General features: G+C 29.2%; 1 pseudogene; it reads left to right on the top strand.

Moving 5' to 3' along the window:
* The window catches only part of LOC113386809, a 128,481-nt pseudogene that overhangs the window by 44,853 nt on the left and 68,644 nt on the right, over window positions 1–14,984 (top strand).

The raw sequence follows: 14,984 nt of genomic DNA, 5'->3' as shown, positions 1-14,984 counted from the left end.
TGCTCGCAATCACGGTATAGGTGATACTAATATTTAGACACAGTTGGACGAAAGAAGTGCACAAAGCTGAAGTATTTGGGAATAAATATATCATTCTATCGAGAAAATTTTAAATATTATAAGTGGTATAAAGAAATATAAAAGATTCGTCTGTTCCAACTACTAAAGTAGAATCGACGTCCATCCAAACGATTTAGCCAATAAAGTGTATTCGGAACTAAGGCTCAAATTATCCTCTAATCTCGCTTAGATACTTTTATATTATTTTTAACTTTCCGTAGGGTAAGTTATTGCAATCGTCCAAAAATTTAAATTGAAAATTTTTGCTATCTTCAAGTTTCAAAGGTTTCTGAACATTTTGGCATACCCTACAAAAAAAGTGTATGTATGAATACAATTTTTCGTCCACGTTTTCGGGCGCACGGATCAGCCGATTTGATATCATTCGATTCCTATTGATAGGGAGATATGCTAAGAGTGCAGAAAATCGAAATCGAGTTTTTGAGAGAACGGAACATCCGATTTGAATGATCGATTTTGCCAAAAATCCTGAACCTATTTAGAAAATTGGGAAAAAATCCAGATTAGTTTTGTATCGTGCTAATTAGTTTCCAGTAAAAATCGTAAATTATTTGTTGAGTTCGTAATTGTTTGGTACATTTTTAACTGTAAGTGTGTGTATGTGTGTGTGCGGATACAAATTTTTGTCGACGACTTCGGGAACACGGTTCAACCGATTTCAATAATTCAAAAAATATTCGATTCCTATTGACAAAAGGAGACGTGCTGATTAATTTTTGGCAAAGGTAGGTTTAGCCGTTTCGAAGATACGGGACAAAAAGTGCCAAAAACGGTAACTCGGTTTTCAAGAGAACGGATCGTCCGATTTTGATAATTCGAAATGATGAAGAACGAAACATGATGAAGAACTGATTAAATTTTTGAGAAGGCAGGTCTAGCGGTTTCGGAGATCTAGTAAAACAAGTAAAAAAATGCCATTTGGCGGTCAAAAATGATCATTTGACGTATGCACATCAAATTATCAGATATTTTATGGAGATTTTAATAATACGTATAAATGTTGTTTACATTTCTATGAGTTCCGTATCATCGTTTGTCCTTGGACGGCGACGCGGCGCTTACGCGCTTCGATATACCATCCCTATGCAGCTTAAACAGTGCGATTGCTTTGAAAAAAAGTTCAAAATTTCCAAAATATTTCAAAAAATAAAAAAAAATCAGTCTTTGTTTTCAAAAAAGGTAATTTTTTTAAAAAAATTAAAAATTTTCAAAAATCTAATTTTTACAAAGTTTAAAAAAAGTTAATCTTATTTAAAAATTTTAATTTTTAGTACGGCAAGTTATTTGCCTTAAGGCACGATGCCATGCACCACTAGTTCACCATTTCAACGAAGAGGGGAGTAATGTGGCAACTCGATACAACCTCGATCTGGTTACAGAATCACTGTTCTTTCCTTTCTGAATTCTCGATACACACCTGACGATTTGTTACTTCTGCGGTTCTATATTTCTTTTCTCTACGAGCTCTATTATTCAAAACAAACATGTATATAGAGTCGCGAATAAGTTTTCGCGTGAGCCGATTGTTTATGGTCTAGTATTCGAAGTATTTGAACTTTGGATTAGAGCCAGACACCGCAAGGTACCGCTAATATTTTACCCGGAGTTCGGTGAAAATCGTGTAAGAAAGTTTTATTGTCTCTGTAGATAACATAAGTTGGCAACAAGTAACACCTTTTGGAGCAATTCATGATTAACTGCTTCCAACAGGAGCAATAGAAGTTATTGAGATAAGAATAATAATTCAAATTCTTATATTGCTCTTTATGATAAGAATGTCTCACATTTAGCGAAAGTGCTGCCTGTCGTAAATCGTGAGATAATATATATTTATGTATATTTATCCTTCTGTCTTAATTTATTTTTTGATACTCTATCGATCTAGAACAGGGTAGTAAATACAATTTACTTTATTACATTCTGAATTGGATGTATGAGTTACATTAAGTTTTTTTACGTGAGAAGCTTATTAAGCTAGTTTTGAGCACATAAAGTATAATTTTGAACTTAAATTATTTAAGTTCAAAATTATACTTTATGTGCTCAAAACTAGCTTAATAAATTTATAAAAAATTATTTAAGTTAAACATAATGAATTTCAGAATGTATATCTGTCGTGATCTCATTGAATAAGCGGTTAAGTCGAATTTCTGCAAAAAAAGTCTTAAGTTGCAGTATTACCTATTTCTGTGAAAATAGTTATTAAATTATTTTCAGATATAAATAAATTTAAACAATTAATTGCAGATATGCGGTATTACATGAGTAATATAGCTTTGAAATCAAGCCTTGCAAAATAGTGAAATTAATTTAACCACTTATTCACTGGGATATGAAATATATAAATTGGACTAGAGTTTTTTTATATTTATTTTTATTTTTATTTTTTTATATTTAATCGTTAATTACAAACATGCTCTAAGCATAAAAATAGTTATTTCTAAAAAGGACGAAACGTGCAACTATTCGATAAATATATAAAACATCCTAATAGATGTTTCTCTTTTTAATAATTATATCCCATAAATTTTCCTGTATGGATACGAAAAGTTTCTGGTTGCGTGCATTGCGATCATTTTTAATAATTCTTAACATCTTACTGCAATATTACTATATCCCCTTCTGTTGGGTAACGAACTTCAAGCTTTTTAAACTTAAAATTATTTCACATTTGCTTTTATTTTCGTTCCCATGAAAGAATATTTTGAATAAGAAAACTTTCAGAATTCCCATTAGCATTTTTAATATATTTAAAGTTCCAACACCTTGTTTAGAATTTTCCAGATTTAGCTTTCCGTCATTTTCTCATTCTTTTAAATGACTTCATTGCATTACTTGTTTTGCATAATTCGGAGTAGATATTCCACTCGACGTCTCCTAGATTCCTAGAAGATAGAAAGGTTTTCATGCGTCAATGCACATTTTGCAATTTCACAGCTTTCTCACTTCGTCAACTCTATTCCGGAGTCGATGAATGTCGAGATGAACTCTCCTTGCAGCCAAGGCGATGTAATCCCGCATATAGCGATTGCATATTTCGAGGAAAATATTTAGTTTTGATATCGAATTCAGTGGGTTTAGGTTTTTAATATTATTTTACGCTTACAAAAATTACTAGTGTTGAAGTTACGAAGATTACTATTACCACTATGCTCTAATGTGTGCATACTGTTCAAGAAACTATAATACGATTATTTCAAGCAACAAAGTAAATACACTACATCTGACTACATCTAAAAAAATCCCATAAAGCACCTACAAGAATCTCATTTAAGACAAGGCGAATGAATCCTTCGAGAGCGCTATTGCTTACAGAATGCAATGCATTAATACTTCAAGTTAAGCAGGGGCGATGGGTGTAATAAAATCGGGCAATTCGCGTGAAAACTGGTTTTCTTTTGTTGAAAGCAAGAAATAAGACGAAGAAAACGGAGAAAAAATTGCTATTTGAGAATTGCCCCGAGTACAAGAAGAGCAACGAGTGAATAGGGTGTTTTTTGTATCAAATATTCAATTGTGTATTGTATAATTCAAACACTTATTTCTATCGCGAAACATTTTGTTCTTGGATAGCACGCATTACAATGCAACGTAAATATTTCTTGGGTATGCGAAAACAGTTTTATGAATAGCCATTCTTAAATTTTAAGGGAAAAAGGAATTGGAAGATATATCCTTAATAATTTATCATTGATATACAATGCAAAATGGGCTATACAAAACTTTCCAATATCAGGAAACTGGATAGTAGAATAATTCTGGAAAATTCATTAGTTACTTACTCACCACGACCAAAATATTGTCTAATATATTTATAACAATTTTTATTGTTTCAAGCGTGCTAGAGTGCTGAATCTAATTGAATTACAAAGAGCACAAAGTGCTACTTCAAGATTCTCGTTAATTGTAAATTTTTTAAGCTTCCACATATAATTTGATGTTATCAGTACATTTTTCTTGACAAAGTGTAGCAAAAATGGTCCAAATAATTCATAACTAATATCTATAAAGCATAATATAATAGGGTATAAATCTTTTTACATCTGAGCAAAACTATGTTATTCATGTTTACAATAAAGCCTTGGGTTCAACGTTGTTATGCGGTTGTCATGTGAATTTTTATTTGACACGTGAGTGAAAAATTGAACTCCCTTGAGAGACGTAAAATGGAGAAGCGGAAAGGCTATTTTTCCGACATAAAATATTTTTGAGAGAATAACAACCATTATATTGCACTGTAAAGAAAAGCATATAATTGAAAATCGAATTATAGAAAAAATGCGATATATAAATAGTATAGAGTTTTGTAATCGATATTAGCACTTAACGAATGAGCCCATTTTCCAAAACCATTATCAGTAGGTCGACGGAGGTTCAAGAAATTAGATGACTCATTTTGTTGGCAATTTATATATTTATTTGTATTTAACTTTTATTTAATTTTTGGCATATGTTAGTTTTGCAAAATGACATCGATAAGAAAATTATTTGATTTTGTTGAGCATTAAATGTTAGGAAAATGTTTGCTAACCAAGTTAACAATACGTTTGATATTCAGTTTGTTCTGCCCGTACTTCAAAAAATCCATTTATTTTCGCAAATGGTTTGTTTGTTTTAACAATATATCATTGTAAAGCGATTTTTACACGTGTTCTTCCTCACGCTTATATTTGTTGTAAAACGGGAACACATATTATTAGTTTTTATTTCGTGCGCATGATAGATCAGGAAATCGTTAAAAAGATCATAAAAGCTTTGTATTCATAATATTTTGTACTATAAGTTTATGAAGCCATAAATTTAGAGTCTATAACAACTGCTAAATATATCTTTCCGTTATTGTAATAAGTGGTTATGTATTCGAAAATAGCGTTTTGGAAATATGTAATAAAATTTTTAACTAAACAACCGGTGATCGATAGTATGACAAAAGGCAAAAAAGATCATTCTCTTAATTACAACATATTCCAACGTCGTTAAATTGTTCTCTTAAGATTGTATGCAAAGTTTTAACAAAGGTAACAATTTCAGAAAATTTTCAAGTTTTTATGTTTTGGGTCATAATACCTAATATTAATATTAAAGTTAGTTTTAATAATATTTAAGACTTAGTGAATAAGAAATATCATGTTTGAAGAAAATCAATCGTTTTGGGTAAATTTAATAAAAAAAGAACCATATATTTTCTTGCAACTGTACTGTTGAACTATATCAAAATGATTTTTTAATATTGTATTTGATTTGAGTCCAACCAGATTGCCCAACTCAAGGACTAAGAGTATTTGTGAGAGCACACTCTAGAAAAAACTAAAGTTTAGCAAATTGAAAACAATTCTGACCTTTCTGAGGATGGAAAAGTCAAGTACAAGTGAATGGTACAACAAAATTTATTTCAAGAATTTACTACAAAATTTAAATTTTCAATTTGGGCATATAGCTTAAGATCTTGTAGCTACTTTGTCAATAATATATTTCTGGGGCCAATTCTTCAGTGAAATACACCGTTTATATATAGAACCTAACCTATAAAACCCACAAACGCCAAAGAAGAATGTTATCATATCTGCATCTTTCTGATGTGCATTTATAACACATCTACGAAATTAGGTTTTATGTGTAAAATGTTTGATTGCACAGAAAATACATAGCATTTTACCAATTTCACTACTATTTTCTATAAAAAGAATGCGCGTAAGGTTCACAAGCGATTGAAGTAAAACTTTTTTACTATCGTATGAGATGGCATTCAAGTTAAAACTAAATACATCATATAACAATTCTGAATAATGTTTATTAGTAAAATGGTAACACTCGTAATGCACAATTTACTAATGCCAACCATTATACATATTTATATAATAGTAAATTTATATAATAGTAATTTATATAATAGTAAATTATAAAATATATATTTATAATACCATTAAAAATATGTGTAATATTTAAAAACAATAATGTAATTAAAGTCATACTTCAAATATGACATGATCGGTTTGTCATTGTAATTGGCAAGTAGGATTTGAACTTTCATTAGATAGAGAAATTAAGTAATTGCTGATTAATAAATCCTAATAATCGTTCACATAGTGGATTATGTTAAACAACGCATCAACCCGTATAGAAATGATCTCATCGACAGCGAATGACGAACAATTCGGGCGTAACGCAACTTCCGTTGCATTCTCACAGGTTTACTCCCTAGTCGCGCCTAAAAAAAATTTACTTCAATACTTCTTTATTTTATATGAAGAAAGCAGCATAACATAGCGTTGCCATAACAACAACGCAGTTGTTGCAGTCTATTTTACCGGAAAATTGGCGCATCCATTTTCAATTTTGACATGGTAGTTCTGAGTGTATAATCGTGCTGATATCTACAATAATGTCTATTCAATTCTATCATACATGACCCGAATTCTGTATTTGCAAACCATCTGCTGGCGCATCCTCAATTTCCATGTGCCCGTAGGGCGCGTAACATCGCAAACTGAAAGTATTACGAAATTGTAGGTATGTGTATATAGTAGTTGTGTTTCTCGTTGCTCAATATCTTTGAACAGTGAATGCATTTACCGGTTGATATTGCCTTAATCGTGATTGCTTAAAACGTTTATACATCGTGTTGTTGTCACACGACCTTTGCCGGGGATAGTTCAAAGACCTTCTCTGTTTATATTATCCTGGCGAACTTATCGTCTTCCATGAGTTGGCTGGTCGGTTCTTCTTCATTGGGTTTGGGCTTTTGTGAACGCCGAACATGCTATTCTCACACATTTGCACGTTGTGAATATTCACCTATGCAGTTCAAATATCAAGGTGGATAATGGTGTTTTGATGCGGGTTGGATCTATATTTGTCAATAACTGGTCATAGAAGGTAATGATACCTTTGAATTGGGGTGATTATATTTAGTTTCATATAGAATAGTTACCATATACAATATCTAATCTTTCATTTATTATTATAATAATATATAATACTTACCGTAGATTAAGTTATAGCAATCGTCTGAAAATCGTTTTTTTTGCGTGTTATTTTGCTTACAATTAGAAAAAAATGTTGTGTGTATATGTGTAACAAAACATTCTACTTGTATTGACGTAATGGAGAATTAATTAAGTTTTTGCGAAAGAAGGTTCAGTGGTTTCGGAGATCTAGTGAATTTTTTTATAAATACCATTTGGCGGTCGAAAATCAGGTATTTTCTAATTGACGCACCTGCACACTTCTTTTTACTGCGTTATCCTGCAGGACAGTAGCTATTACAATGCAGGACGGTTTACATGTCCAATTGAGACAAAAAAATATTTTTGAAAGCGAATTATTTATCTAAACTTAAGTGATTTTATTATCTAAACATAAGTGATGATATTAAATGTATGAGAAAATGTAGATCACTATTGCATGATATATTCTTTAAAACCAAACCTTAAGTTTGGCTCATACAAAACTTCGGCAGTTTTTGTAAATGTAACAACAGTCATTAGAAAAATGAAAAAACTCTCAAGAAATTTCAAAGTGTTCAAAATTTTCAAAAATGTTCAAAAACATTAAAAATTCTCGAATCCTCTTTTCTTGAGTTCTTAAAAATTTTAAATTCTTGTACGGGAAGTTGCACCTATTTGCCTTAAGGCACGATGCCATACATGACTAGTTTTATGTCCGTTTGGATGTTTTTCAGAACATTTTTTACCTGTTTAAATGTTCTCGTTATTTGACTTTGTACTGGGAATTAATTTAATTTTATGCCACGTTATTTTCAAAATCTTAACTTGAAAGTCCCATAATGTGAAAAGTCATTTTAACGTTTCTTTAACTTCTTAGTTTTAACTTAATCTTAATATTCATGGTTGATATTATATTAAAGGGAATAAATTTAATTAAAACTTACAAAAAAAATTGTAAAGCATATAATATAAATGTATCTGAAACCGGTTAGTATAGTATTAGAATTAGTTTGTGTTAAACATTCGAAGTGAACACATCGATTGCGTAACAAAATAAACACGTTAAAAATCCAGGCTTGCCTGGTATACATTTATAATAAAACAGTTATTTTAATAACTATATAATGGAGTGTGTTAAACCGAAAAACACACTTCTATTTAATTTCAAAGTAATTGAAGGAATAATTTCGCCATTAACTGCTCATTTGTGGTTAAAAGGAATTTTAAATAGTATTTATGAAGATGTCAGCTGTATATACGGAATATCCATGGAAAATAAGGTATTAAATGTGAAATTTAATAATGAGAAAATTATAAATAAAATTAAAAGTAAATATGAAACTAATATAAAATTTAAGTCCGATAAAAATCAGTGTTATGAAATTGAATATAGTGAACCTAGGGAACCGCCACAGTGGATAAAATTGTTAAATGTACAATGGGAGACATCGGAAGAACAAATAAGGAAAATAATGTCAGAGTACGGCAAAATATTAAAGTACCAAGAAGATATATGGACAGGAGAAGGCATTATAAACTGCTACACTGGAAATAGAACCTTATTAATAGAAGTAACAAAAGAAATTCCCAGCATGATTAAAGTGAATGGAAAAAACACAACAATAATAATTAGAGGACAACCAAGAAAATGTTTTAAATGTGGAGAAACAAGCCACGTGAAAAAAGAATGTACAATGAACTCAAAAATAGGAGAAAGATTAAAAGATTTAGGGAAAAATAAACCAATAGTGAATAATAATGAAGAAAACATAATAGATAAAATTGTTGTTACCCAAAAGGAAAAAAATGATCAAACTAGAAAAAATGAAGAAGAAATAAATAATAAAAAAGAAGAAAAAATAATAATTATAAAAAACAAAGAAAGTTCTAATTATATGACTGAATATAAAAAAACAAAACAAAAAGAAGAAAAAGGAAAACAAAGCATAAATGAAACAGAAAAAACGCCTATCAGTAATAAAAAAATTAAAATAACAACCCCAAATACAGAGGAAGTAATGAAGGATATAATTGAAAACATGGATATAAATACACCAATTTCTTCAATGAATTGTATTCTACAGGATTCAGATATAGATATGTCAGAAGAAGACGGATCACTAGAATATGGAAAAGAATATGGTGAAACACCTAATCCTGAAATAAATAAAGAAATAACAAAATTAAAAACTATATAATTTAAATTTCTTCTTAAATTCCTTTTTAAGAACACATATTGATGAATAATTATAAAATCAGAAATATTGCCACAATAAATATAAATGGTATTAGAAGTTTAACGACTAAAATATTACTGAAAAAATTTATAACAGATAATGACTTAGATATAATATTGTTACAAGAAATAAATGAAAACGATTTAAGATTTTTTAAACCATATGAAGGTATAGTAAACATTAATGAAAATCAAAGAGGTACAGCCATATTAACAAGACCAGGAATTGAAATAAAAAATGTAATCCTTCATGAAAATTCTAGAATAATAGGTGCTAACATAGATGACTTAAATTTAGTTAATATATATGCCCATGCCGGTAATGGTCAGCGTCCACAAAGGGAGAAATTATTTGAAGAAGATATAGCCAGTATAATAGGACCAAACAAATCTAATATCATGATCGCAGGCGATTTTAATTGTGTATTAAATGCCAAGGACCAAAAAGGAAGAACAAATTATAGTGCTGCACTAAAAAGATTGTTAAACCAATTAAAATTAAAAGACGCGTGGGAGTATTTAAATAAGAAAGATAATGGGTTTACATTTATTAGGGGTGATTCAGCTTCAAGATTAGATAGATTTTATACTGACACTTTAATAAAAAATAGAATAGTTGATTGCAAAGTAATTCCAGTAGCCTTTTCAGACCATAATGCGGTAGTTCTAAAATTGAAAGTTGTGACATCAGTGCCATTTTTTGGAAAAAGTTACTGGAAAATGAACACAAAAATACTTAAATCCGAAGATTTTGATAATTTATTTAGACAAGAATGGGAAAAAATTGTTAAAATTTCATCACGTACGAATGTAATTGATTGGTGGCAAAATAAAGTAAAAACCAAATTAAAATACATTGCAAAAAATTTATCCAGACAAAATGCAATAGATTTCAATAATACAATAAATTTTTTTGAAAAGGTATTGAAGGAGGCAGTTGTAAATCACAACAATAATGGTGAAATGTGGGAAATAATTAAAGAAACAAAAGCCACAATTAGAAAATTATATGATACTCGTAACGAAGGAATTAAAATAAGATCAAGGACCCAAACAATTACAGAAGAAGAGCGCATTACTACATATCAAATTGCAAAGGAAAAAAACAATGGAGAAAACAAATTCATTAAATCGTTATTTAATAACGAAAATATTTGTTTAAATAATTCTAAAGAAATAATTGTAGAAATGGAAAGATCATACAAAAATTTCTACAAAGAAAAACCGATAAATTATAAGGAAATGGATCTCATACTAAGGAAATATAATAAAAACATAAGCATTCTTTCTAATGAACAACTAAGAAAAGAAATTACGGAGGAAGAAGTGAGGGAAGCGATTAAGACAAGCAGTAAAAATAGGACACCTGGAATAGATGGCATTCCGTATGAATTTTATCAAAAATATGAAGACATTTTAACACCCTTTTTAGTTAAAATATTTAACGAATTTTTAAACGAACCGGAAAAGATAAATAAAAAACTTAATGAAGGAATAATAATATTAATTTCGAAAAAAAAGGATCCAAAATATACGGACGATTATAGACCAATTACGCTTTTAAACTGTGATATGAAATTATTTTCAAAAATTATTTCAAATAGAATAAAAATGGCTGTTCAAAATATTATTAACCAGGGGCAATCATGCTGTATGGATAAAAGAAATATTGTTGATAATTTAATAACTGTTAGAAACTTGGTGGCATACTATAATATAAAACATAATGAAAAAGCATCTTTGATAAACATAGATTTTAAGAAAGCCTTTGACATGATGTCACATGATTATTTGCTGCATGTATTAAGAAAAATATCAATTCCTGACAAAATAACCAAAGTAATAATGAATCTTAATAAAAACGCAACCTCACGATTACAAATAAATGGGAATCTATCTGAATATATAAAAATTGAAAGATCCGTCAGACAGGGATGTCCTTTGTCAATGATTCTATTTGTTATTGGTTTAGATCCTTTACTTGAAGAATTGGAAAACAAATTAGAAGGTCAAAATATAATAACTAAAAATGTTAAGATACTTGCATATGCTGATGATGTTACTTTAATAGTTAAATCAAATAGTGAAGAAATAAAATCCTTAGAAATCATTAAATCTTATTGTAAAAGTTCAGGAGCAGAAATAAATGAACAAAAATCCACATTTCTATCGCTAGGTATGAGATGGGTAAGAGATTCAGAAAGCAACATACCAGAAACCCCAAAAATTAAATATTTGGGAATGATTATATCAAAAAATTTAGAGGAAATGATTAATGAGAACTGGAATAAATTAATAAATAATATAAGAGTGACATTAAATACAGATTTATCAAGACGACTAAATGTAATTCAAAAAATCTGGCACATAAATCAATTTGCCTTAGCAAAATTATGGTATTTAGCGCAAGTATTACCAATGCATAAAGTATTTTCACAAAAAATTGAAACTATAATAGGTTACTATATCTGGAATGGTTATAGAATAAGAATTAATAGAAATCAATTAAAATTGAAAGAAAACCAAGGAGGTCTAAATTTAATATCAACTGCTGAAAAATGTAAAGCATTACTCTTTAAAAATATGATAAAACAGATCATAACAAAGGAAATCAACACAGGATTTTTAGAACTTTGGATCAATAATAAACATTTTCCGAAATCTATTAAAAAAGAATGGGTAATCATAAATGAAAAATATCAATGGAATCTAGAAAATACTACAACAAAAGAAATATATATTAAACTAACTAATGATTATACTCCAAGAATAATGGAGAAAAACCCGAATTTGAACTGGAATAATATTTGGAAGAATTTAAGAAACAAAAATATTCCTTCTGAATGGAGAACCACAAACTATATGATAGTCAATGAATGCATAGCCATGAAAATGAAGCTGTTTAAAATGAAAATGGCTGATACTGCTAACTGTACAAAATGTAATAAAGAAGAAAATGCAATACATTTCTTAACAGAGTGCGGTGAAAATAAAAAGATATGGAATTGGATGAAGCATAGACTGAAATTATTAAAAATTAATCTAAATGAGAAAGATTATAAATTAATAAAATTCGACATTATGAAAAGACCAGAAGAAGAAAACAATATAATAATATGGCTATTATCTGGTGTTCTAAATAATATATACAATGGAATTGAAGAATTAACATTAATCGAAAGGAATTTAAGAGAGAAGCGGAAAGACTACATAATAAGAAATAAAAATAAGAATAATTCATTTATGTACAAAATTTTGTAAATTATAATGTAGATATTTAAGAAATAAAGTATAATTAAAAAAAAAAAAAAAAAAAAAAAAAAAAAAAAAAATTACCAAAATATACATATGCTAATTCTAAGAATTTGTTTAGTTTGATAATATTGATATTTTCTTATGAAAACAAACTCACGGATATTTTAACTATATTTTTTTCAAGTATTTTATATTAAATTATATTCAATTATTTTTTTATCTCATTAATTACACGTATAGATAATTCTATGTATTACAATTTGAATCTTTCATAAATCTATTGTGGATTTCTAATCCCTGATGTTCAAAGGTTATTTCTCTTTTACATAATAGAGAATCTTCCTCACGATTACAAATAGAACCTCTGTACTGTTAATGCCAATACGCCTGAAACGACTATAATTGATATATTATAATAAACAATTGTGGCTTTTCAAGATTATAATAGTTCAACTTATTACGAAACTCTTAACATGTTATCATCGCAAAATCTAATATGGAAATTATATACGTACATAGGTTCTTACGTGGAAAATTATATAGACAAAATGCTTTTTGAAGTCTAATTTAATTTTTTGATATACCTATAGGTACTAATAGTATCAATTTCCTGATTTTTATTTTTGTGTGAATTATTTTGGGAGTGAGTTGATAATTTGATGATCGCGGTACAAAATTATAAGGCTCTTCAAAGAGTGAATATGAAGTATGTTTATTTTGTCTGCGACAAGTCAATGTAAGGAAGTTAAAAGAAATCAAATAAGAAAGTCTCATTTGGTAGGAAATCCTATATAACAATATGATGTATAGTATTTGGAATATTTTTTTCAGTTTTATCATTTTGACCATATAAACTAAATAAAATCAGATAGTTATTAAATCTAAGTTCCAAGTTTTTTTCCGAAAACTTAATAAAAATTCTGTGTGTACATTTTTCATAATTGAGTTTTCTTTATAGATAAAGTTGTAAGAATGTAAAATATGAAGTACACTTATAAATAATATCTGCTTCTAAGATAAATTCACTTTTAATACCCTTAAATCTTTCATTACAAAAGCGCCCTGCAGATACCATAAAATGTTATCCTCCAGAATAGCGGCTAATGAAGCCCATCCATCAATGCTTTAGAAAATCTTTAAAGGAATCTTTTTGATATTCGATCTTCGAGAGAAAATTCAATTTCTGATTTGCAGAATGTTCTATTTTGCGTGTTCGATCATTCTTTATCTATGAAACTGAGATCGGAAAATTGCTACTGCTTGTAGGCCAGAGCACGCAATCTTTTTTACTTTGACAGAGTCGTGGAAAATTTATTTTGGAAGAAAAAATAATGTACATATAATATATATACATATACGTATATGTTCTTGTATTTGCACGTTCGTCGGTATATGTAGGGTGTTCCAGAACTTCACTTTTTGTTAGTAAAGTTCTGGACTGGTCAAATTGCATGACTGTCCTGAAAAAAATCATTAAAAATTCAACCTAGAGCTTTGGTGAAATGACGACTATTTTTCAGTTATTGTGGTTAATTTTCATTATTTTTGTTATTTTGAACTTTGGAACTGTATATTTTTAGGACCACAGTAAAGAATGATGATTCAATTGCCTCAAGTTTTGCAGAATTATGACTTCTTATTGAGTATGAGTTTAAACTTTTTAAAATCGGTCGACTTTCAGAGACCCTTCTTTGGTACTACCAAGTTTTATCAAAAGTTGGCGTAATCAACTCCATGTACCACGTATTCTATTACAGACATTGACATAATGATCTGGAGACAGCAAACAAATATATTACAAAGTTCAAATTATAGCAATTTCTTCTATTGTAAAATCCTTTAAGAAGTCCATATAAATGAACTTATTATAGTGAACTAAGTTAATAGTTCCTACAACTTTCGTAATTTTCTCATTTCGATGGAAGGCTGTTGTGATGTGCCACCTCTGCTTTATCGAGATAATTATTATGCGTTGTCAGTCACGAAGGTAATCTGATTATGTATGTATTTTCGTTGCGAATTGAACAAATGGATTAACGAACGAATTTCCACGTGTGTTCTCGCTCCTCTTTATTGATTCCAGTGCCTAAATGGCTCTGCCAAATAGGAATTAACGTTCAGAACACGAGCCGAATGTAAACCGAATTTTATTCACACATGGGTACATTCACACACTCATATGTAAAGTAATATATGATGAGCATATAAACTTTCTGTTTACCTATTTGTATATAATCCTTTTTACCTGTCTACCTGGCCACTTGTCTACCCTTCCATTTGTCAACTTGTCTACCTGCCTACCTGCCTACTTCTCAAACCTCATACCTGTCAATGTTTTTACCTATCTTTGTCTATATACCAATCTGTAAATGTTTCTACATCTACTTGTACCAATTTTTGATAAACTTAATTGTTATTAATTCAATTATATTTGACGTTTCAATTTTATCATGACTGTTTGTTCG

Source organism: Ctenocephalides felis, unplaced genomic scaffold (assembly GCF_003426905.1).
Source record: "Ctenocephalides felis isolate EL2017-DRISC unplaced genomic scaffold, ASM342690v1 CF-g0.4_SCAFFOLD_03571, whole genome shotgun sequence".
In the NCBI taxonomy this organism is placed as follows: Eukaryota; Metazoa; Arthropoda; class Insecta; order Siphonaptera; family Pulicidae; genus Ctenocephalides; species Ctenocephalides felis.
The sequence above is the reverse complement of the archived record's forward strand: the minus strand, read 5'-3'. Positions and strand labels throughout refer to the sequence as shown.